This window comes from Heloderma suspectum, chromosome 4, assembly GCF_057233095.1.
Source record: "Heloderma suspectum isolate Gila_16-S chromosome 4, 16-S_ref, whole genome shotgun sequence".
NCBI lineage: Eukaryota > Metazoa > Chordata > Lepidosauria > Squamata > Helodermatidae > Heloderma > Heloderma suspectum.
The window spans coordinates 107,191,581-107,214,837 of NC_139461.1; the positions used below are offsets into that span (position 1 = coordinate 107,191,581).

Here is a 23,257-nt window from a genome sequence, read left to right on the forward strand (position 1 = left end):
CTTCTTAGCAGAGGTAGGGAACATTTTGGGGGCAGGGAGCCGGGTTGCCTCCTCAGATGGGCTAGATGATATCAGGAGGCAAGGACCATCCATTATGTTGATGATAGGGATTATCCATGACTTCAGGAGCAGGGCCCCATCCCCTGACTTCATTGGATCTAGATGGGGAAAGCCTGAACAGAACAAAGCCAACTGCCAGATTGAAGCACTAGCTTCATTCCTCCTTCATATTCCACCTCACATGGGAGTGGAGCAAAGTGGACTCAGCTTCACTCCCTCCACATGAGGAAGGCAATGGAGGGGTGAAACCAGCTCAGTCAGACTGAAACCGGTTCAGCCACTCTCCCAGTTGCTCTCCTTTCAGAGGGGGCAGGGCCTCGCCCAAGACCCCATGAGCCTGATGAGCCTATCTGGCAGGTTTCCCATCTCTGCTTTAAAAACCTAATCAACTTCAGGATAGGACACATAAAAGGACTGTCTCCTACCAAGCAACCTTGCCCCACCACCTCAGTCAGCAGGAAAGGCCCTCTTGTGTCCGGCCCCCATCTGAGGCACACAGTTAGCAGGAAAACAGGAGAGACCATAATCAGTGAGACAACCCAGAATGTGGAACTCCTTGCCCTGGGTTATCCCCCTCTTGGTGGATCTTCTGGCAGAAGACCTTTCTTTTCAAGTTAGCCTTTGGCCTGCCTTCCCCATGATTTTTTAAAGTTCAATACTAAGATGAGAAACTTATTTGATTTTGGAGGATGAACTTGCTTTTCTAAACACAAAGGCCCAGTTCAGATCTAACAGGAAGTAATGATTTCCTGCTATCTGAATAAGCCACAGAGAACCTTGGGCTTGTGGGCTTCCCCTCCTTCTCCTCCTCTTTTGAGGCTACAAGGAGATCAGAAACTCCTGCTTCCAATTTTAAGCAAACCACAATTCCCCACTACATCAAAAGTCTGTGAAGTATAGTTTGTTTAAATTATAGTTTCAGAACAAGCCAGAATCTGAAAACATGTGTTTGATTCTTGCCCATTCAGAAACCATAGTTTAAACAAACCAGAGTTCCCAGAGTTGTGACATAATGGGGAGCTGTGGATTGTTTATAATCAGAAGTGAAAACTTCCAGTTTTCTCCTCACAGCTGCGAAAGAAGAGGATAGGCAAGGGTGAATGTGCAAGATCAAGGCTCACTACAGCTCATTCACGTAGAGGGGAAAAAAAGTTTGCTCTTACATCTGAACCAGGTCAAAGTAAGAATTGCTATCTGAGGTAGAGAGAGTTCCTAAGTGAACATGCTTCACAATGACTGTTGCAGACACTGTGTATATTCTAGCATTTTATTCTTTTTTTTCACTCGAGTTTCCACTTCTCCATCGGCATTGTTTACTACATTTTAGCAAAACGATGTTCATGATGGTCAGTCCTGCAGTCCAGTGACTCAATTGAAGGTACAAATAGGTGTCAACTTGTAGAGAAAATCACTAGAGATTTTATGAGGCCATGTTCCATGTTTAAAATAGTTGTAGTATGCCAAGACTGAAAAATAAAACTGCAATACATCTGTAATAACGATAATTCTATCAAAATGTACTCTCTGAAAAAGGGCACTGTCACTGACCTTTTAATCCCTAGAAATTTCTGCTCCCCTTCCACAGTAGATCTTTCCCTTAGTGTAACATCTATTAATATGAAAAAAATAAGTGGGACAATTTCGCCATCAAGCACATTTATATCCCACAATAGGTAAGACTAACTAGAATTATTCCTAAATTCCCCTACAGTTAAAGAACCCAACAACGTACCAGTATAAGCAATCCCTGCAGGCACCACAATCAGCTGTGCACCAACTTGACATTACCACCACAAAACCAAGGGAAACTGGAAGACCACCTTCTTAGATTACAATGCAAACCACATTAGTCTTGGGGCAGGGGGAGAGGACAGAGTTCATCTTGTAATGAAGGCAGGCCTTATGAGACAAATTCATATTCCAGACCAGGAACATCAGCAACCTCACAAATATATACACCCAAACTCTATCCAATTTTTTCACAAATTAGGTAGACAGCATTATTATTGTAGGTATGGTGTTATGGGAACATACTCACCCCATCCCTATTTTGGAAAAATATTCTTCTATTGATTTTCACCAAACGTAATATTACGGAGTTTCAGCTTCACTAAATAGGAATATGGAAGATTGTGGGTGGAATTATAGTTTTCATCACCAACAGATGACTCCGTATCAGTCTGTCAGGGCACTAACACCATCACCTGAGGCCCTCCTCCAATTGTTCCTGCCATCATAACTGAGGCTGTGCTATCTTTTTCAGCACCAGGCAAAGATCTTGTTATTTTCCCAGGCTGTTAAATGTTAAAATATGCTGTCAATTATACATGCATTTTGTTATTATCCTGCTATATTTTCTTTATTGTGTAAACCACACTTAGAATGTTTACATGAAAGTGCAGCATAGAAATTCGTAAAATAAAATGAGCATAACACTGGATGGGCTTGTTCAGTCATCACACTAAGCCATGATGATTAGTGTTTCTGAGCTAACCATGATGGCTTAGCGTGATGTCTGAACGGCATTTTTCCCAATCATGGTGGTTTATTAACCACAGACTAACCACACTCACTAACCACTTGCTGCAAGATGATTAGCGGGCTCTAGCATGGCTTAGCATGATGTCTGAACAGCCTCTGTGATTAACTGACAGCTGCCATAGAGCTCCACAGCAGGAGCGGCCAAAGAAGGCGTAGCCACTCATGCCTGAGTGGCAGATCTCTATGGTCCAGATCTGCCTAGCAGGAAATGACGCAGCTGCCACAAGCCCACCCATATGCCAGCCCCAGCAACAGCCCACTGCACGCCAGCAGAGAAGCGAGCAAAGAGCTGCAGCTCGCGGCCGCTTGTGCCCTGGCTTGCCGCCACTATGGGCACTCTATGGGCACTGCCAGGCGCCACCATGTGCAATGGCGCCTGTTACAATGAGACTGCTGAGGCAACATCGACTCTGGCACTGTGCCTGCCGCAGTATAAACTGTTGGCAGAAGTGGCAGAAACTGATTCCTGAAGGCTGCCCGTATCTGCTTGTGCCACGGGGGACACCTGAATGCGCTGTGCATCGAGGCAGCAGACTACAATGGTGAGCAGCAATTATAGGCCTCAAGAACAGGAAGACGGATCTCGGACCATGTGAGTCCATGCTGCGGGACATGCCCAGCGGCCGTGTGCCAGAGCACAGGGGGCAGCAGGCTGATGAACCACTGAGCACCAAAATGACCAGCAGCACCAAAATGGCCGAGAGTGCAAAGGCCTCCTGGGTTCCTGAGGGAGGGAGGATGGTTAGAGAATACTTAGTCTAACCATGTGGCGGAACATGGCTACCTGCATGTGTGACAGTAGTGCTTGCAGTGGTTAGTACCATGATTAGCCTAACCACCATTCCCCAATGTGCGTCTGAACAGGACCAATATGAGTCTGTATCTTGTCTGGTGCTGAAACTGACAGCACTAGAGAAATCTGGCTTATAGCAAACAAAATGTATGCCACTGTAAGGAGCCCGATCACTCCTGCTTGGCTCCACCTGCCATAAGGAGGAGCTTAACTAATAAGGAATTGAAAGCTTAGTATTATGTCTGTACCATGGTTCCTGGCTTGTCACTCCCAAACAAACAAGGAATCATAACACAAGAACAAACCCTGGTTAGTGGTTGTAACTTGTAAAGGGAGCAACAAGCCAGGAATCCTGGTTTAAAGGAGCCAGCAGGAGCAATCAGGCCACAAGCATACAAGCAAGTTTTAACATGTAACGCAAGTTTTAACAGGTCTGTCTGACAACAAAGAAATCCTGTCTTTAAATTGGTTGAGTCCCTTGAGAATGAACAACAGATTCAAGCAGCAGCATAATCTTATACATGTCTCCTCAAAATCTCTATATGGGTTGGGACCAGGCTACCTGAAACACCACATTCTCCCATATGAGCCTCCCCAGTCTTTAACATCTTGTGGAGACGCCCTTCTTTTGAGACTGCCACCATCAGAGCCACATTTGGTGGTGAAAAAAGAGATGGCCTTTTCAGTGAATGCTCCCAGGCTGTGGAACTCCCTCCAAAGGAAGGCTACGTTCGCTCCCTCTCTATTATCCTTCTGACGGTAGGCAAAGACTGCTTTATTCAAGAAGGCCTTTGACCTGTAAATGGGTCTGTGGCTTGGCCGTTGTTTTTATTCTGTAATTGTTATGTTTTTATTGTATTTTAATGTGTTTTATTGTTTTCATCTATTTTAAATTGTTTTTGTAAGCTGCCTTGAGTGCCATTTTTTGATAGAAAGGTGGGGTATAAGCCAGACAGACAGACAGACAGACAATCCCACTAAGTTCAATGGGGCTTCCTCTCAGGTAAGCAGGTATGAAATGGCAGTCTAAAATGCACAAAACCCAGTTGTACATATATATACGCAAGTCATTACAAGTGCCAAATGCTTCATGTTTGAATTAACACTACTACAAAATTCTAACATCCAAGTCCAAAAAATATGTTGAGGTGCAGCCTGTCAAATGTGATAAATATGTCTCCCACAGAATATCATTTCTGTATAGAAAAGGATGGGTTCAATGGCCCTTATCGCTAACACATAACAAAATCACTAGTATTATGATCTGGTATTTAGACAGATGCCTGAACTTTGATGGGGCTACAAAACTGCTCCTGGGAAGTCATGTCAGATCAAAAAACATATCCCTCAAGACAGTGAGTGAGTCTGTATCACTCCTGCATGTCTGGGTGGTCTAAATCTTTCTGGTTCTCTCCTCAACCCTTCAAAGATCTGCCTAGGGCCTTCAAACTAACAAGGGTGCTAGACAGGGAGAAAGGAAATGTCTATACCACATACAATAGTCTTTTGAATTAAACAAAGACTTCTGAAATCATCTAGGCAATGAAAATCCACATAAAGATTTGTAAGCTGGAAACAGTAGGTACCCTATCATTGTTTTCCAAGAGCATTCCTGAAAAATCCATATGAATTTTCAATTTCAACATACATATTTCACATGTATTTCCCACTGGGAAACATCCCAGTGGGAACGTCACTGGGCACTTCAATAGAGGAAAGAGACCACTGGAACTGGCCCTAATACAGACTGCCACATGCCATTCCTAAGCACTGGTGTGAGTATATGTAGCAGGACACTACCATAGCAATTCTTCAACATTACATCAATGTAAGGCCACAATATATATACCACACAGAGAGTCTAGACTTGGCAGTCAGACTGGAGTTGGAACATGAAATGAAGCACTACATAAACGTCATCTCAGGGGTGTTCATAAACTGTGATGTACCAGTTTTGCTGCAGTTGACAGCTGGTTAAGTCAAATAAACTTAACACAAATGTTTGAATTTTTATTTGCATTCTTTTAGGAACACTGTTTTTTTCTCTTTACATACACCCAAGCTTGTTTACACTATTCCATAACCCAAATTTAAAAAACCTGACCTCTCTTTAACCTTGAATCTGATTATATGATCAGGGCTAAATCCAAAGACTGAAACAAGTTCAAAGCAAGGAGACACATCAATTATCTTGGAATTTTAAAAAAATCATGAAGAGCAGAAAGGCAGGCCAACTTTTTCATGATTCTCTTGGCAAGATCCTCAAAATGGAAAGGGGGGGGAGGTGTAAGGGACATACGACGCTTGCTTTGCTTCTCTGAATTGGGATCAATGACATTATAAAAACTACATGCAATATCAGGAAGGCAAAGCCGGACACAGTTTACAACTTACAGAAAAGACACCATTATTTTAGATTGAGATGTAACTATCAGCGTCACTTTGATGTCCCACCCATAAGCAAACCTGAGTTCCTGCTGTTGATTCAGGGTAAGTCACTCTGAATTAAAAGACTCTTTAAGGGTTTGGCCTGAATCTATAAAAGGTGGAGAAGGGGAGCCTTATTGACTTCTACATCCTTATTTGTCTCCTTAAAACTTCTTCAAGGTTAATAAATGCATCTGCCACAGCTCAAAGCATTTGCAGAATTATGGCCTAAACAACACCCAGAACTTTCACAGTTACTACTGTCGTCTGAGGAAGTAAGAAGGGAATTCAGCCTTCCCATGGAAAACACACCTGAATTGAAATCTACATGAATATTTAATTCCTAGATAAGGTATTCTTCTGAAAGCACACTTTGGGAGGAAGTTGTCAGAATTGGTCCTATACTCCCAAGACTAGTTTAAGGTTCAATGCTCAGTTCTTTTAACAGTGCCATCCACTTAAAATATGTGTAATATCTTGTTATACAAGACTATAGTAGTTCCCAATTACTGTCAGACCTTGGTGTGAAACACCTCATGTATATGGAAGAACATAAGCAAACAATATACATTATTCAAAGGGATTTGTAGGCTATAGCTCATTAAAGAGGAATCTCAGCCACCTCCATCTTCTAGTCTTAACACTTCACCCTTGTCCCCTGGAAGTAGCTTACTGTATCACTCTCTCATGCTGTGATGTTTATGTATTTTGAAAACACAAATTATGCCATTAGTCATTTTTTTATGTGACAGTAAACTGCAATTACATGACTTCTCATGTTCACAGAATATACTGAGGTAAACAGAGCCAAGTGGTAAATACTGGCACAAATGAGCTTATTGAAAAGTAATTATTTATAGAGAAAAAAGAAAATGCATGGGTTTCTTGCCCACCAACTCCTTTTCTTCAATGACACCAATGACTTTCTGAGATCATGGTACTGTATTTTTAAACTTAAATGCTTCCCTTTCCTTACACCAGAACTCATGGCATAATTCCTTATGGCTTAATTTTATGTCCTTTGGCTTAATTTCTTTATGAGAGGTGCTGGGCCCAACTTTGGAAGTCACTGTCATGCCCTCTCACATAGAAGCTATTCTGTCTATGCATGAGTGTGTAGCGAATAACTGAAGTTTCTCAGTGGAAAGACAATGGCTCTCTGCACATGTTTAAATGCTCTTTTTTATTTATAAGTGTGATACAAGTCCTAGTGTGGGAAAATTCAATCTTTTATTTTGAATTCAAACTTGGGGGGGAGGGGAGTCACTGAAAGCCACCAGTTGCCAAAAGCCAAAAAAGACACATCAAAACTTCTAAAATACAAGGGAACGTGTTTTTGTGGTTGCATGTGATTTCTTCAGAAAACCCATCCAACCACTCAAAAACCAAATGATTTCTTTCCCTAACACCGAAATGATTTAGGTTACATGGATAATGTTGTGTGTTTAATTTGAGCCAGAGCTAAGCATTAGACAGTACATGGGGTCAGGTCAAAAGAAAGGGAGGTGGAGAGCAAAGCAAAACAGAATATATTTTTCTCCAGTTTTACTCTCCCTCTCCAAATCCCCCAACTGTACTTCTCAGAACAGCATCCAGCTTAACCACCTGCTCTCCTCTAAGCTATGAGGAGCCCTCCCTACCGCTACTATGGCTTAAGGCATGTACTTGTGAAAATTAGCCTCAGGAGTCGCAAGCTCTGTGGTATAACTTTCTAGAGCAGGGATGGGCAACTTCTGGCCTTCCAGATGTTTTGGCCTAAAACTCCCATCAGCTCTTGCCAGTCTAGGCAGTGGTGAGGGATCATGGGAGTTGTAGGCCAAAACATCAGGAGGGCCACAAGCTGCCCACACTTACTCTAGAACATGGGAGGGAAATCTCCACTACACAGAGGTTCCTCATCTGGCCAGTGAAGCCTCTTTGGATTCCTTCAGGGGGGTGGGGTTTGGAGGAATCACCTCTGGAGGAATTCTTGCCGTTATCTCCAATCTTAGATTGCATGGGGAGAAGGAGTGGTATGCCAGGGAATCCCCACTGTTCTCTTTTGGTCTCAGATTGGAGATAACAAGGATGCAGGCAGTGGGGGCCTTGGGAGTACTGGGAGGAGCAGCTGCTCCTCCCAGCACTGGCTGCTTCCATTCACATGATGCACAACTTGCAAAGCAAGGGACCTGGCCACTGTCCCGTTCTCTGTGTGGAGAGAGGCACAGAACTCTGTGCCTCCCAGAGTCAGCCTGAAGAAAGGCAAAATGAGCGGGCAGGGCAGTGATGTCAGTGATGTCATCAGGCCTATAGAGGGCCCTGTGGGAGGCAATTTAGCCCCCATCTAAAAATGGTTTTCCACCCCTGTTCTAGGGCCAATTCTGCATCTCCCTGAAATGTCTTAAGTTGTAACAGGGATTCCTCTTTATAATGTAATATACTTAATATAAGGAGTGATTTGCAAAGTCATGATTCGATCCTGGAATATGAGTGATCTCTAAGCATGTGCCGAGTACTTTCCCAGCACAGAGTGATGAGAACTAGCCTCTATATATACAGGATTAGGGAGAACATCTTCCAGATTTAGCGAGGGAGCAGGGCATCCATCAGGGTGACATCGATGGACACTTGGAACCTAACACTTTTCATTTTACAGACCCAAAAACATCCAAGCAACATAAGGAAAGAGGTACAGTCAGTCTTCCTTACTGTCACTGAGAAATGACAACCAGACTTACTGCTTGAAATATGTGTCTGCATGCATGTTAAGTAATCTAGCAAACAGTAATCCCCACCCCAAGTAAAATTCTTTGCAAGATGATACTCTCTCTCCTGAGTCACCCATTAAATTAGGGATGTAGAACCTCATGTCCAGGAGCAAAATGCAGCTCTCATAGGGTCCCAATCAGGCCCTCCAAAGTTCCCCAGATGGCCACACCACCTTCCCCTGGGCACTCCCCATTTCCCCTGACCGCCAATCATCTGTAGTTTTTCCCCATTCTAAATGGTTGAAACACCTCTGTTAATACTGGCAGTAAGAGTTTTAAGCCAAAATATGCTAGCAATTTTGGTCTCACCCCTTTTGGCTGTGGACCCACTCACCGCTGGAATGCAGCCCCCAAGACCTTCTCCAAAATGGAATTTGGGCCCAGGCTAAAAGAGGTTCAACAACCCTGCATTAATGAACTGAAACATAGGAACATTCATGGTTAAGATTACTTCACAGTTTTCACTCCACAGATAGGAGTGGAAATCTGGCTACTTAGGTCTGCAACACAGGGCAGGGTTGCAGGGTCCAAGACAAGCAAGACCTAATATGTAGTTCAAACTCAGGCAGAGTGGGGGTGGGAAGTCTGAGTGTGCAGTGATGACTCAGGATGTCTTGTCTCTTTGGACTGCAGTCAGGAAACAGTTCCCTACCGCACAGTCTGCTCCAGTGGGTCACTGATGGGCTCTCAGTGGGTCCATTTCCTCTGAGCCCCACAAGGCAGCTATTGGGTTTGCAGGGCTGGGAGGTGGGAGATAACGGGGAGCTAGATTTCCAGCTACGAAGCTTTGGCTTGGACAAAAGAGAAGAAATACATGGGAGGGACTTATCTCTTTCATTGGAATGTAACCAGACAAGCAGCCTGAGTTGTCATGTGACAAGTCATGCCAGATGCACTGTTCCCAACTCAAAACAAACAGTGTATAGATTCATTGTTTTATTTTGTATTTGGGTAGTGTAAAGAATTACAAATCTCACATTAAAGGGGCTGGCCCATATATAGATGTGATTTCCAGCAGATGGATTTCAGAATTTTTCTTATGGACCAAAATGGCTTACTTTAATAAATTGGAAAATACCAAATTGAGTAATGGAGAAGCAGGCTACTACAACTGGAGAAGATGAGTTTCTGTCACTTGAAAGTGGGATTTTACTCCTTGAGGGTTACTTTCCTTCCAACTACTAGGTAACACTGGTAACATCTGGCTTCTATTGCAGTTTTTTTCTTTTAGTTTTTGTTTACCTACTCCACCACGCAAAATTAATATCCAATTTTGCTGTTTACTGTTATTCTCTGCCAAGGACCCCCTGTGTTTTGCCTAAGGATGGAGACAAATCCAAAGTTACAACTGAATTTTATATTTTCAAAAATAGGGGAAATCAACCGTTACATGTTTCTTTGCCCCAACAGTCCTAGGTGTAACCAAACTTGCATGGAACCTAGTAGACCTAACCCATCTATTCCTACACTCTACCCTAAGACTCTGACCATGATTTCTGACCATCCTCTTCCCCTCCCCACCCTCTGCTGTATGAAATCCCTAGTCTGATGGAGAGTTTTGAAGATCTCAAAAGCTTGCTCACAATTTTGTGCAATATTGGTTGGTCCTAATGAAGATATTGTGGTTGTGGATCTATCTGATCAGGGAATTTGGGGGGGGGGATCAATATGGTTTACTTTGTTTTATGTTGAATTTTCAAAAATCTGTTGCTGAAGTCCCTGTAGCGAGATGATTAGTGAGCAAAAATGTGGACTTCACAGAGTTCTCTACACGGCTGCCAACAGCACATAAGAACTCTGTGAAGTCCACATTTTCGCTCATTAAACAACTCACTACAGGAACTTCATCAAAAGCTCCTAAAATAACTCAGCAGTAATGGGATAGAATAATCCATATTCTTTTATGGATTAGCAACTCATTAAAAAAAAAGGAAGCAGAAGATTGGAGTAAATGGAGGGAAGTCAACAAGGGGTTCTTCCAAGTATCTGTACTGAGACTGGGCAGGGTTAATTATGAAAGGGGGGACATGGGCAACTACCATTACAGTGCCTACCATAATGAAAAGTGCTGAGAAAGGCACTTTTGAAGTAGTCCCACTCTGGGGAACCTATTTAATCCTTGCAGTCGGAGGCATGACCATAGACTGGAGGTGGACAACCTTTTTTTTCTGTTGAGTGCTACATTCCATCATGGGTATTCTGCCACAGGCTGCATGCCAGTGGAGAGCAGTGGGTGCTCTCCATCCTTTTCTCTTTCTCCCACCTCCTTCTTTCTTACTTTCTGCCACCCTCTTTTCCATCTCTCCCTCCTCCTTCCTGGTCAGCAAGCTGCCAGGGAAGGGAAAGATCGTTCTTGCCAGACTTCTGAACTAACTGAATGCAGAGGGCATTTAAAATTAGGGCGAGGGCCACACGGAATTATGCTGAGGGCTGCAGGCTGCCCACACCTGCCACAGACCACATATAGGAGATACCTATTACAGTTAAAGAATAGGGGAGAGAATGAAAGCTTGAATTCTATTTATGTGGAAGTATGCTTTATGCATATTTTGCATTAATATATTTTCACAGGTCTGCAAATGCTATAGGTGAACCCATTTCTTATTCTTGCAAGATCCTCCAGGATATCCTTGACCTCATTCTAGGTCTCAGAGAAGCCTAGAAGCTTGGGAAGACGTCTCACTGCTTCCTGAGCCTCTCCAAAGTCTGACATTGGAGAAATTTCCCCACACTTCTCCAAGTTCCAGGGAAGGGCAGAAGAAATTTAACTTCTATGGAGTTGAAGAAGAGCTTTGAAAGCAGCAAGACATTTTGCTGAATTGCAAGATTTTCCACAGCTCAGTGCTTACAGCATCAACATGCGCGCGCGCGCACACACACACACACACAGAGCTTGGAAAGTAGAATGGAGAGTTGCCTCTGCAATTCTGCTTGGCACTATATCACAGGCAAGATCCCACCTCTCCCCCTCAAAATTTATGGACCCCTGTATATTTCTATTTATGCTGTTGATACTGCTGTACACTACTTTGAGTGCCTGTTGAAAATACCAGCTCAGAAATCTTTAAAAAAAGAAGTATATAACAGTGAATCACACCTGAAGCCTTTCCCCCATCCTGCTATTACTGCAAAATTTAAAGGTGTAATACTGCAACCTGTAAAACTATTTTCTAAAGTCAATATGCAATCTCTTCTCCGTTAATGTGACTACTGCTTCTTTAAAAAAAAGATGAAACATATCCAAGTCTTCAATTTTTCCTCCAGAAAAAAGGCAGCAAAAATCCTATGGATATTACTCAAGCTGCAATTAAACCCCTGCTTTAATAGATGCCTTGGGACACCTTCTACAATTATATATTTCATCCAAAGTTAGTGTCAGGGTTGGATCGGAGCCCAGACAGCCCCAAAGCAGTTCTGATTCTGAGGAAGAGATAGAAACCGCGGGACAGGAACCCGTGCGCTCTTCAGAGGCGCAGCCAGGGGGAGAGCACCTCCCGGTACACATTCCTGAGAGTGATAGTGACCCTGGCAGGGAGAGGGAGGCGCAACAGCAGTTTCTGGACACTAGGTGCCGGCACAGCATCAAGTGGGAGATGGCGGGCGCTGAGAGGAGGCGCTCAGCCCACTTGGTGGCACCCCAATGCCCCACAGGAAAGGGGTGGACTCTCTCCTCCTAGCCCATAAGTACAGAGGTTTCCCGCCTTCCCCTCCAAACAGAGATCAACTGATTCCTAAGGTTAGAACCCCAGAGGTAGGCAGCTCTCTTAAGTCTCACTCGTAGGATCAAGCAATTAGCATCTGTAAGCATCATTAGGTTGAATGGGAATAAAGCCTTGGAAAAGAGCCCTATTGTCTGCGTGTCGATTCTGGCTACCTGAGGATTTCAGAAAGCAGCAGGGGCGACCTCCCGACAGCTAGCAGAATTCTCTTAAGCTACTTCATTACAGTTTTTTCTAAACTTCACACTTTAGCAAAAAACTCCTTTTTGAAATTGGAACAGAGGGATTTTCCCCTCCTCCAAAGACCCCAGACTTCATGTGGCCAAGGTTCTCTGATGAGCATAAGTCCACGTGACTATCAGAAACCCAGAAACTCATGGAGGTGGGGGAAGTCCCATGATCTTCTCAGTGCTTGTGGCTACATATAGATAAGGTTTCTGGAGCAGCTAACAGCAACCAAATTGCATGAATGTCTTTTATAATAGTGATGCCCAAATATATTAATACAAAATTATTATTCATGACCCATTAACTGCTGGAAACACAATCAGCCTCCATCTACCTCTTAGAAACAACTGCTTAAGACACACAGCCAGATGCTAAGGATGTTTATTCACAAGTAAGTCCATCTGAATTCCAAGGAACTTACTCCAAGCATGTGTGCATAAGGTTTGCAGTCTTAAAACAGGAAAACTATACATTAAAGGAGCACCTGCAAATTATGTGGAAGAGGGATTAGAACATGCACAGTGCTGTAGAATCTGGACAAGAGTAGGTGATTCTACATAATACAGAGGGGGAAGAGGAGAAATAAAAGTGTAGTTGCTGGTTAAATGTACCATATCCCCAGGCATCGTTTCACTTTTTCAAAACCTAATTTAGTCGCCTTCCAAATGCAATAAAATGACCACTATCCAGCTGCCCTTCTAAACCCTAGAAGGGTTCTTAGCGCGTACACAAAATACAGATATGTAGTAATACACAACCAGCCATATTTCTCTGAATATCTTTGCGCAAGGAATAATTTTGACTGAGTTCAAAAGTATGCAATATTAACAGACCTATCCAATGCAGGCAGGTAAGTAAGCATACGACTGAATATTAAAACAACTGAATATGTCCCAAATAAACTGTTTTCTTTATTTTATAACTAGTAAATTAGATGACCTGTTTTAAAGTATTGCTATTTTTAATTTGATTGTAAACCACAATGAGCATATTCTGTACAAAAATAACTGAGAAACATTAAAAAAGCAAACCTAGGCATAATGGATACATGTGCAATAATTAATGGCCCAGATCCAAAGTATCTGAATGCATAGCAGTAGGCTACCTACCCACTGCTGCAAGCAAGGAGTCTTTTTTCCATGCCTCCCTCCCTCCTTGTTAAACAGATTATCAACACTGACACCTATGACCATACTGATAACCTGTTAGGTGGTAAGTGGGGATGGGGAGGGATGTTGAATACTGCAAGAGGACACGTGTGGGCTGGATGTGCGCACTGTGGGCTGGATATTCCCCCCCCCCCATAGCAGCATTTTGTATATCTAATGAGATAGTTACATAACTGCTTACATTTAACAAATTTAAAAGAGATGGTGTGGCTCAAAGGCCCGTTTTTTGTGGGGAGGGGAGACACATAATCCAGACAGTATAAAATAATGAAGTACATGAGCAGCCAATCATTGCACACGACCAAATTAGGTAAGCCAAGTCACAGGGCAAGTAAAATTACAATAGACTTGTATACAGTACATTATTATTGAATTAGGCATATAAACTATTTAAACATTCCCCCCAAAGCTGCTGCATGTGATTGACTCGGAGCTACAATTTCTGCTGCATCAGCTACTGAGTATCAGCACCAATGAATGATCAGGTTAACATGACTACTGCAGCCCACCATGGTTTACTTAAGCCAAGGTGGGTTGCTGTGCATGCCAGTGACCATTTTGAATATTCAGCCACCAGCAGGGGATCAAGTTGTCTAAATCTGGGCAGCAGCTGTTGTTTGAGGGTTACATAACCCTCAAATAATCCTACAACAGACCATGGGTTATTTGAGGGTTGTTTAACCCTTAAACAACACCTGCCGCCCAGGTTGGACAACATGACAAACCATGGCAACCCCCCACTGGGGGTTGAATATTCAAAATGGCTGATGGTACGCACCACAACCCACCATGGCTTATTTAAGCCATGGTGGGCTCCAATGATTTGTGTGAACTGGCCCACTGTATCCTATTTTAAGGAAATTGGCTGCATTTGCTGAGACTGAAGTGCATGTGTGTGCACACTTCTTATAAAAGGGTGACCCATTAATAGGAACCATTTTTCTACTGAGATTACTCCCCTTAAAGTTACTCCCACTTCACTACACTACAAAGTTATCTGTGAGCCTCAATTACTCAACATGATATATTAAAAGGATTATGGACAGAAACTAGCCCTGTCAGACATTCTGCCTAAAAAAGGGAAATGTGTGGGACCATATATTCTGACTAGCCCCAACATCCCTTCATACACTCACCCTGCACACTAAGTCCCCACCCTTGCCTTAAGTGGAGTTCCTGGTAAGGCAAAGACTTCTATGTACATTCAACTGAATGTGCACAGAAACCCCCTTCAGACCTTCCCATTAATTATTATTATTATTATTAATAATAACAACAACAACATCATTATGGTTTTCAAATAATCTTTAATAATACACCCACTCACACATAAAGGTTAGTGAATGACTGAAGGAGAACTCAAAAATAGGAATACTTTTAGACATTAAGGCCTCTCTCTAGCTCTGCAAAAGCATGGATATGCCTGGAGTATTTTCTATAACCTCATTGAATTAAGTGGGTGTTCATGCTCTATGTAAGGCTGTAACAAAAGGTTCTAAAATAAAAGCATTGCAACATACCCACAATTGTCATCACCACTTCCAGGAATTCTAGCAGCAAGCAAGACACTTGAATTAAATTACCTAAATTAAAGTTGTAATTCCATCTTCAGTCTGTGATGATACCAAACACCCTGGTTGAAATTTCAGACTTATTATGAAGTGAGATGTACTGCAGAGAAACAGTAATGAACTGTAATGTTCATTACTGAATTATTGCATATAATTAAAAGTAGGACTTTTGAAATTCCCACTTTTAAATATGCTTACAGTAAGCTAATAGAGAACAACTGCCACATTTAAAAACACTTCATGCATTCCCATAATCAATGTGTGAAGCTGCCTTTGACATCCTAAAAAATCACACAAAGTATATCAGAACCTGATGGAAGACTATATAATTATACTAAGAAAGCAAAACAAAAAATAAAGGCATTGAGGTTCTTTAAAAACTGAGGAGACACAGTCATCGATTGTGGCTCCCCCGCGAGTGTACCTTTCACACTTTTATCTGTTTACCACAGCAATTACTCATGGAACCCAGGAACCATGTTAAATGCAACCCCCCCCCCTTCAATGACAAGATGATTGTTGATCAACATTGCACATTAAGGCTGCAATTCTTAGCTCACTTACTAGGAAGTACACTGTGGAATTTACTTCTAGGCAAACACATTTAAAATCTATAGGCATTAGTTGCGTTTTGGTTAGCATAGGATTAATGATAAACTAATAACCACAGAGAAAGGTGTGTGTGTGAGTGTGTGCGTGCACGCGCGCAGATAGACAGACAGAACTTGGAGTCCATTCACACAATCAAAATAAGCAACTGTGGGCTGTTGTTTGTTGTTTCCCCTACAACAAACCATGCCACCTGGGTTTGGACAACACAACAAGCCACACCAGGGCTTGTGATTATGGAAATTGTGCCCTACATGCACCCGGCATGCAATTTAAATAAGCCATGGTGGCTTATTTTGATCATGCAAATCAGGGAGTACTCAGCAGCTGTGTGGTCTTTTGTGTGACCGGGCTTTTGTGTGATTGGACTACGAACTCAGTTTTGGCCCTGAAAAATATCCTGGGCTGAGCATGTACTCAGAGGCATCCTTGTTCATTAATACGAAAAATATTTTCTCCCTTTCCTGAGCCACTAGTTTGCATCTGACTCTGGTTGGTGGAACTCAGGATTCTGATAAACAAAAACCAAGTAGATTCTGCAAGCCTGAAGTCCATCTATCTTTGCTTTAGATCACACGTTCACCTAAGGAAAAGCAGTAATAAAAAGATACGTTTTTAAGTCTTTCCTAAATGCCACAAGAGGCCAAGCAAATCTTAACCGATACAGGGCCACTACTGAGAAGGCCCTGTCTCTTGAGTTCACCCACCTAACTGATTTCACCAATGGACATATGATCAGGACCTCCAACACAGATCTCAGATTATAGTCTGGGTCATATGGCAGGCAGTTAAGACACCCAGGCTCTGTTTCCCAAAGTGGAAGTTTCTGCCCTGGATACCTTCTGTGATGTAAGTACTGTGCCCAAGTCCATAATTAAAAGACTTGAAGGTTACAAGAAAGTAGTTGCCATAAACTGAGTGCTAAAATATATACATATTTAGGCTGCAATCCTATGCACATTTACTTGGGAGTAAGCTAGAAGGACAGTTCCTCATATGCCTGCATACTATCACATTCCTTTTTACAGAAAAGTAAAGGTACAAGAACCAGACTACTAACCGGGTTTCCTCACTTGAAAATTTAAACACACGAGACACAAAGAACTAACAGCAGAGCAATAATATTCTGTAGCAGTGAAGTGGGCAAGGTGCCAGTTCCTCAGTTACACAAGAGCAAGAGTAATGGTTTCAAATGTGTCTCTTTGGTGAGCACACAAAGGTATGCTGTTGTAAGGAATCCTAAAATGGCCACATAATCAGGGATGTAACATCTGGTCATCAGCCTAAATCTACATCTGGCAACCTACCAGCAGATTACAAATATGGGTTAAAAGTATGGCAAGTAATAGCAATGTAAAAGCAAGCAGTAAAATGCTGCATTGAATTGCCATATGGCAGATATAGCATGATTTATTCTCCAGACATTACTGCTCATGACCTTTATTACCACAAAACATTGTTGGCAGCCTGTGTGTGATAGAAAAAAAGGCTATTTAAAGTGGGGGAGGAGAAAAATATCATTGCCTTTTGTACCCTATGTTTCCATTCTGGCTTTACAGTTTTACAAGGCAGGTTGTTTTATTTCTCTAATATCAGGAAGCATCATGTTCATGATAAATCCTCATAACTCAAATCTAGACTATTAGAAACAAACTTTCACAATTAAAACCCTATCTACATTGAAGCCATGATCTGTAGCAGAATAAAGACAAAAAAAGCAAATAAAGGCAACAGCCACCTTGGATGAATACTGGAAAAGCAGAATACGAATAATTTGAAATAAAACATAATGCATAACACAGTCTTTGGCCAAGATGTGAACAATCAAGCCTACTGATTCCAAAGGAATAAGTATACAGTCTAAGACTGGAATCTTAAACTCAATTTAAATTAGCAGGCTTACTGCAAAGTAAGGAGGAGTAAATATTCAAACCAGGTTCTACAGCACTGCTTTGAGTTGTCAAACTACAACTGAGAGTAAATTTACAAGAGTAGTCACAGTGTCACTGGCAACGGACTCCAAAGACAGCACTTTAACTGAAGAGTCATGCATACTTCACTGGGCTGCTGCTAGGGAAACTTATTAGCAACAGTAAAGTCAGACATTGGACTTATTCCCAAGAGTGAAGTACACAGAAAAACAGAGACTAATGGTATGGTGGAGCAGCAAGACATTCTCTTACACACATAAACGTCACAAGGTAAACACAAGGTACCCTGGAAGCTCTGCATGGAGATCTTTATTATTACAAAGTTCTTTTCAGTAGTTAAAACAGGACCATATATATCATATACTTATTTAAATGCAAATGAAAGGAAAACTACAGCCTACAACTAAGGCTATTAGACAGCAGAAAAAAATCCCAATACTTTGCCCCTTCCAGCCTGCTTCCAGACAAGGCTTTTATTGTGCTACTGCACTGCCTGTTCCACAGAATTTTATGGGGGGTCCAGATGACACTGTCTTCCATTTGTAGCCCTCCTGTGTTTTCCCACTGCTTCTTCTGTCTTTTTTCTTACTGGAAAAAATCCATGAAGAAAAGACAGAATAGATCCACGATGCCTTTTGATGGTTAGCAAAAGGGTTCTTCCATATAGAAGCACCCTCAGTATCTCACTAACATCTCAAAATTTTTGTACAAATGCCTATAAATAACTACTTTTGAGTGGAAGGGGTCTCTTTCTAGAATATTTTGAAGTCATGTGTGCATAAACATATACACATAAAAATATTAGCTTAAGAAGTGCATTTACATATTATAGGCCATGGTGGCAGTTCTATGGAATGTCCTGTATGCAGAAAACTGACAAAAGTTGGAGCATGTGTTGCACTCACTGATGTTGTTTGAGGCCTGGTGGCTATAATTTGCTGTATTTTACTAGTACAAAGCTGGAAGGCTACAAGTTGGTCCCTAGAGGAAAGGAAGGAGGAGGAGAATTTATATAATGTATTTCAAGTGTTCTGAGTACTTCACAAACAGTTCAGTAATGAACTGATCTAAACTCTATATGCCCACTGTCACCAGTTGCCAAAATTTAAAACATTAGCTGCTGATACTACAGAAACAACAAGGGAAGATGTAGTATATGGACCATTGTTGATGCTTTATGTATCCAATAAAAACACTTAGGCAGATGAAGTACAATGGTAGGAAACGGTGTATTTAGCCTAATACTGCTTCAGTGCATTAATATATACTACAAGTGAAACGATCAAGACTGAGTAGATGTAAACTTCTCAAGAATAGCATACAAATGAAGGAAAGCTGGCTGTTATCAGACATGCGCCAGGTCTTCAGCCTTCACGTAGAGTAGCGGTACAGCTCTCTTTTGTGGGGTGTCACCCTCCAAGCTGATCCTGTCCTTTACAGCCCAGCTGAGTTAGACCTCTGCTCTTTTATTAGAAGGGAGTTGGAGTTTCAACACTCACCTGACGGGGAAAACAATGCAAAGTAAAGATATGAAGGTGAAGGCTTCCTTGCAGCTCCTTTCCCTGTTGGTGGGGTTTCAACAGCAATGCCTTCTACCAAGGAGGTGGAAGGCTCTTTTGTCTGGTGTAGGATAGTCAAAGCAGGTGACAACCAAAGGGAACCAGAGGTTCTGCCTGGGCAAGGGAAAAGGTGCTGGCCACTTTCACCCTAGTGTCGTTGCTCCTCCTCTCTTTGCTCTCCCTGTACTTAGTGCTTCCCATTCTTCTTAGTGCTTTCCACTCCACTTCCTCCACTCCTCCTGGTCTCGAAGGAGAAGGATATCTTATGTAGAGTGGACCAGAAACCTCATCCTGCTGCACCACCCTCCCTACTAGATCCTGTTCTAGTCACTGTCAGCTTTTCCACATTCACCTAATGCCACACATTAGCCATAGGGATGGAGGGTGGGGATGGTTACTGGCTTTCCTAGTGAGGACAAAGTGGGGGAAAGCCTTGGACTGTGCTTGGTGCCCTGAGGTGAGTAACAATCAGCTCAGGGTGAGGTGCCCTGAGCTGAGTAACAATTGTGGTGACTTTGTCCCAGGGCTAGCATTGGACCACGACCAGCTAGATGGGTCATGTGAAATGCTTGTTTTCACTTTCAAATAAAGTTACATACATTGCATTTTTGTGTTGGCTTCAAATGTTTCTAAGCAATAGTGACCCAAGTTTCACAGTTGTTCTTGAAGGCTCGTCTGGAAACAGAAACTACTCTGATTCAGAGAAAACAATGCTGCTGTGCTTGAAAACTTGGCATTTACTGCAGTCTCAACTGCAATTTGTAATGTCAGCCAACTCACACAGAAGAGCTGCTGTGATCGTATCTGCTAAATTACTTCTGGGCATGTGCCCTTCCTACCCCTGTGAAAAAGTTGATTCACCTAATTAATGGAAAAGTTGTAGACAAATGAAGTGGGAAATCTCTACATCTAATTCATCTGTAATCACAGAGCAAATGTGAAGATAATGAATACAGGACTGTGGGCCCCTGTATTCGGATTCTACCCAGGTGCAACAAACCCCTACCGTTTGATGTAGCCCAACATTACTGCCCAGAGAGTCTGGTAAATTGGCACCTTGCTGGAAATCCTGGGTTTTGTCTCTGAATACACATCCAGAACTCAAGTTCCTTCTCTCAGCTTGGCCTCCTGAACAACATTCCGTCTTCTACCAACTGGCCCAACTCGGTGAGCAACAAGTCAGGCCAGGTGGCGGAATTTCCATAAATTATTCTTTCTGTAAAAAACATGTGCATGAATTATGGCCACAAATTGTGCACATTTGCATAATCTGTGCAATTTACAGCCATGATTTACGCAAATTAAGCAAATTATAGCTGCAATTTGCGCAAATGGTGCCTGCAGGCACCACGTTCGGAATCCTGGGGAAATGTCAGTTTTAAGGAGAAAAAATGATTATGTTCCCAGATTTTGAGAAATAGCCTGTGCTTGGCTTGCAAATTCAAGCCAAGCGCTCCAGAGAAATCTGACAAGCCCCAAAAGGGCCAGATTTCTCCATGACAACCATTCCCAGTAAGGATAGCAGCCCATCATGAATTCATTTGGGGGGAAAACTTGGAAAGAAGTTTCCACCAGTCATTTCCCCCACCAGCCATTTCCCCCATCCCCCATCCATGACACCAGGTGATACCAATGGTTCTTAGAGGGTTTTTAAACCGACACCATTGGGAGGAGAGTCATAGACCAGGATAGAGGACATGCTCAGCATGCAAAACATCCCAGGTTCAATCCCTTAAATCTAGGTAGGGCTGGTTAAAAACTCCCCCCCCCCCCATGCCAAGGGATGATACGGCTTGTACATTTTGTTAGTGGATAAGGCATAGCTCAGCAAATGCTTTGTATGCAGAAAGTTCCAGGTTCAGCACCTGGTAATTACAGTTAAAGAGATATTGAGAAGCAAGGATAAGAAAATGCACCAAAACCTTGGAAAGCTGCTGAATAGGGATAGGTGACCTGGTGTCTTCCAGACGTTTTGGACTACAACTCCCAAAAGCTGGAGCCAAATACTTGAGCAATGCTCCTACACCAGTCTACTTAAAGCTGTGTTGAAATTAAAACCAAGCAGAAAGCAAATTCCCACTTATCATCTAACTGGGAAGGGAAGAAGTGCATCTTAGTTGTAGTATATTTGCATGCAAATGCTTGCACATGAACAAAAAATGCACACTACTTCCCTTCTACTCTCTCCTTCCCCATTAACTGCCAATTCAGATAAGTACAGCTGACTGTTTGAGCTGCAACTATCCACCAGATCCACTGCAATCGTAGAAAACTGTTAGAATTGCTTTATATGCTTGTAGGCCAGTGTATTACTGTGAGTCTGCATGTGTATGTGTGTGCACAACTGTATACATACGCACATGTGTGTAAAGAATAAAACAACCTGTAGGCCATGAAGCTGTAGGGATCCAAGAAAACAGTTCAGTACAGGGCTTCCATATCTCTAGGCATGCTGTAAAGGAGAAAGAACTCAAACCTTGTCTTTTTAAATGCATACAGAAATGTTCTGACACCTGCAGCCAGTTTGGCACATTTAGCATCTCCAGAACATTCTGGAAAACATCCTCAAAATCCAAAGCTACACCTTTAGATGTTATATGGCAGTGTCAAAAGATGAACTGTGAAATAGCTATATGTATCTGCAATCCTGTGTAACCACAGAAAAGCCGCCGCCGCCCGGAAGGTCTGCCCCAAGTAAGTCTCGTCCCGGGGGGGATCCGCAGGGGGCGGGGGGTAGCAGGCCGTTCCGCCACAGATTTTGGGGGGCCGAATGCACTGGCATTCGGCCTCACCAAGATCCGTGGCGGAATTCTCTGACATCCCTACCCATGAAGCTGATTGGTGAAAGATCCAGGACAGATAAAAGGAAGCACTCCTTCACACAGCGCATAAACTATACAATTCACTTCCACAGGATGTAGTGATGGCTACCAATCTGGATGGCTTTAAAAGGGGGTTAGACAAATTCCTGGAGGAAAAGGCTATCAATGGCTATGATAGTCTTGATGGCTATGTGCTACCTCCGGTATCAGAGGCAGTGAGCCTATGTACACCAGTTTCTGGGGAACATGGGTGGGAGGGTGTTATTGCACTTATGTCCTGCTTGTGGGTTCCTGGTCAACAGCTGGTTGGCCACTGTGTGAACAGAATACTGGACTAGATGGACCTTTGGTCTGATCCAGCAAGGTTCTTATGTTCATATGTTGGAAATATCTGAAAGCAAAAGTAGCCATCTATAGAATTTCAAGGGGGTCTGGGGCTGGAGCTTAAGCACAGCTCATTTTCTTCTCACAATACCTAACAGAATAACAAATTATGCAAGCTAAAAGAAATATGTGCAAATTTGCATTCTTTGTACAGAATTCAGCTTTTTCTTGGCAAATAATTTATTGTAAGTGCAGAGTACACATAGCCCTGCCCTATGGACAAGAGAGCTACAGCAGGCCTGGGTATTTATCTGCATTCTTTCAAGCACAGACATGAACCTGAACAGCATAAAAGAGATTTGGAAACACGCATCATTTTCACATCTGAGATCAGGCTATAATTGCTTGGACTTGCATACAGAGAGATGAGGATTTACTTTTAAATTAAATTCACTTGGACTCTCATCATATGAAAAACAATCACTGTTCACTGTCATCTTCCACCATTAATCACATTAGAATAATAAACATTCTTGGACATGTTCTCTTTACACAGCGGTCTTTCCTTCCAAACCCACTGGCAATGCTTTTCACATGCACAACCTATGGCTCGCTTCCCCATCTTTGAATGCTGATAGAAAAACTTGGCTCTAAATGAAAATCATTACCTTAGAGGTGGCAGAAGATCTAAGGAGAGGGAAGCTAAATGGCTACTCTTCCCCTCCAACACAGACATTTTCCTTGTGTGATTTAGAAG

The 23,257-nt window shown here is 42.5% G+C and overlaps 1 protein-coding gene across 38 annotated transcripts in view; it reads right to left on the bottom strand.

Moving 5' to 3' along the window:
• ATXN1 (ataxin 1) overlaps window positions 1–23,257 on the bottom strand; it is a 314,572-nt gene that overhangs the window by 225,047 nt on the left and 66,268 nt on the right. The window contains exon 4 of one of the 38 annotated variants that reach the window (XM_084850242.1): window positions 1–23,257. This exon is cut by the window's right edge and continues 13,436 nt beyond it. The exons of the other annotated variants lie outside the window; for them this stretch is intronic. The gene's annotated coding sequence lies outside the window, so the exon portion shown is untranslated. 38 annotated transcript variants of the gene reach the window in all.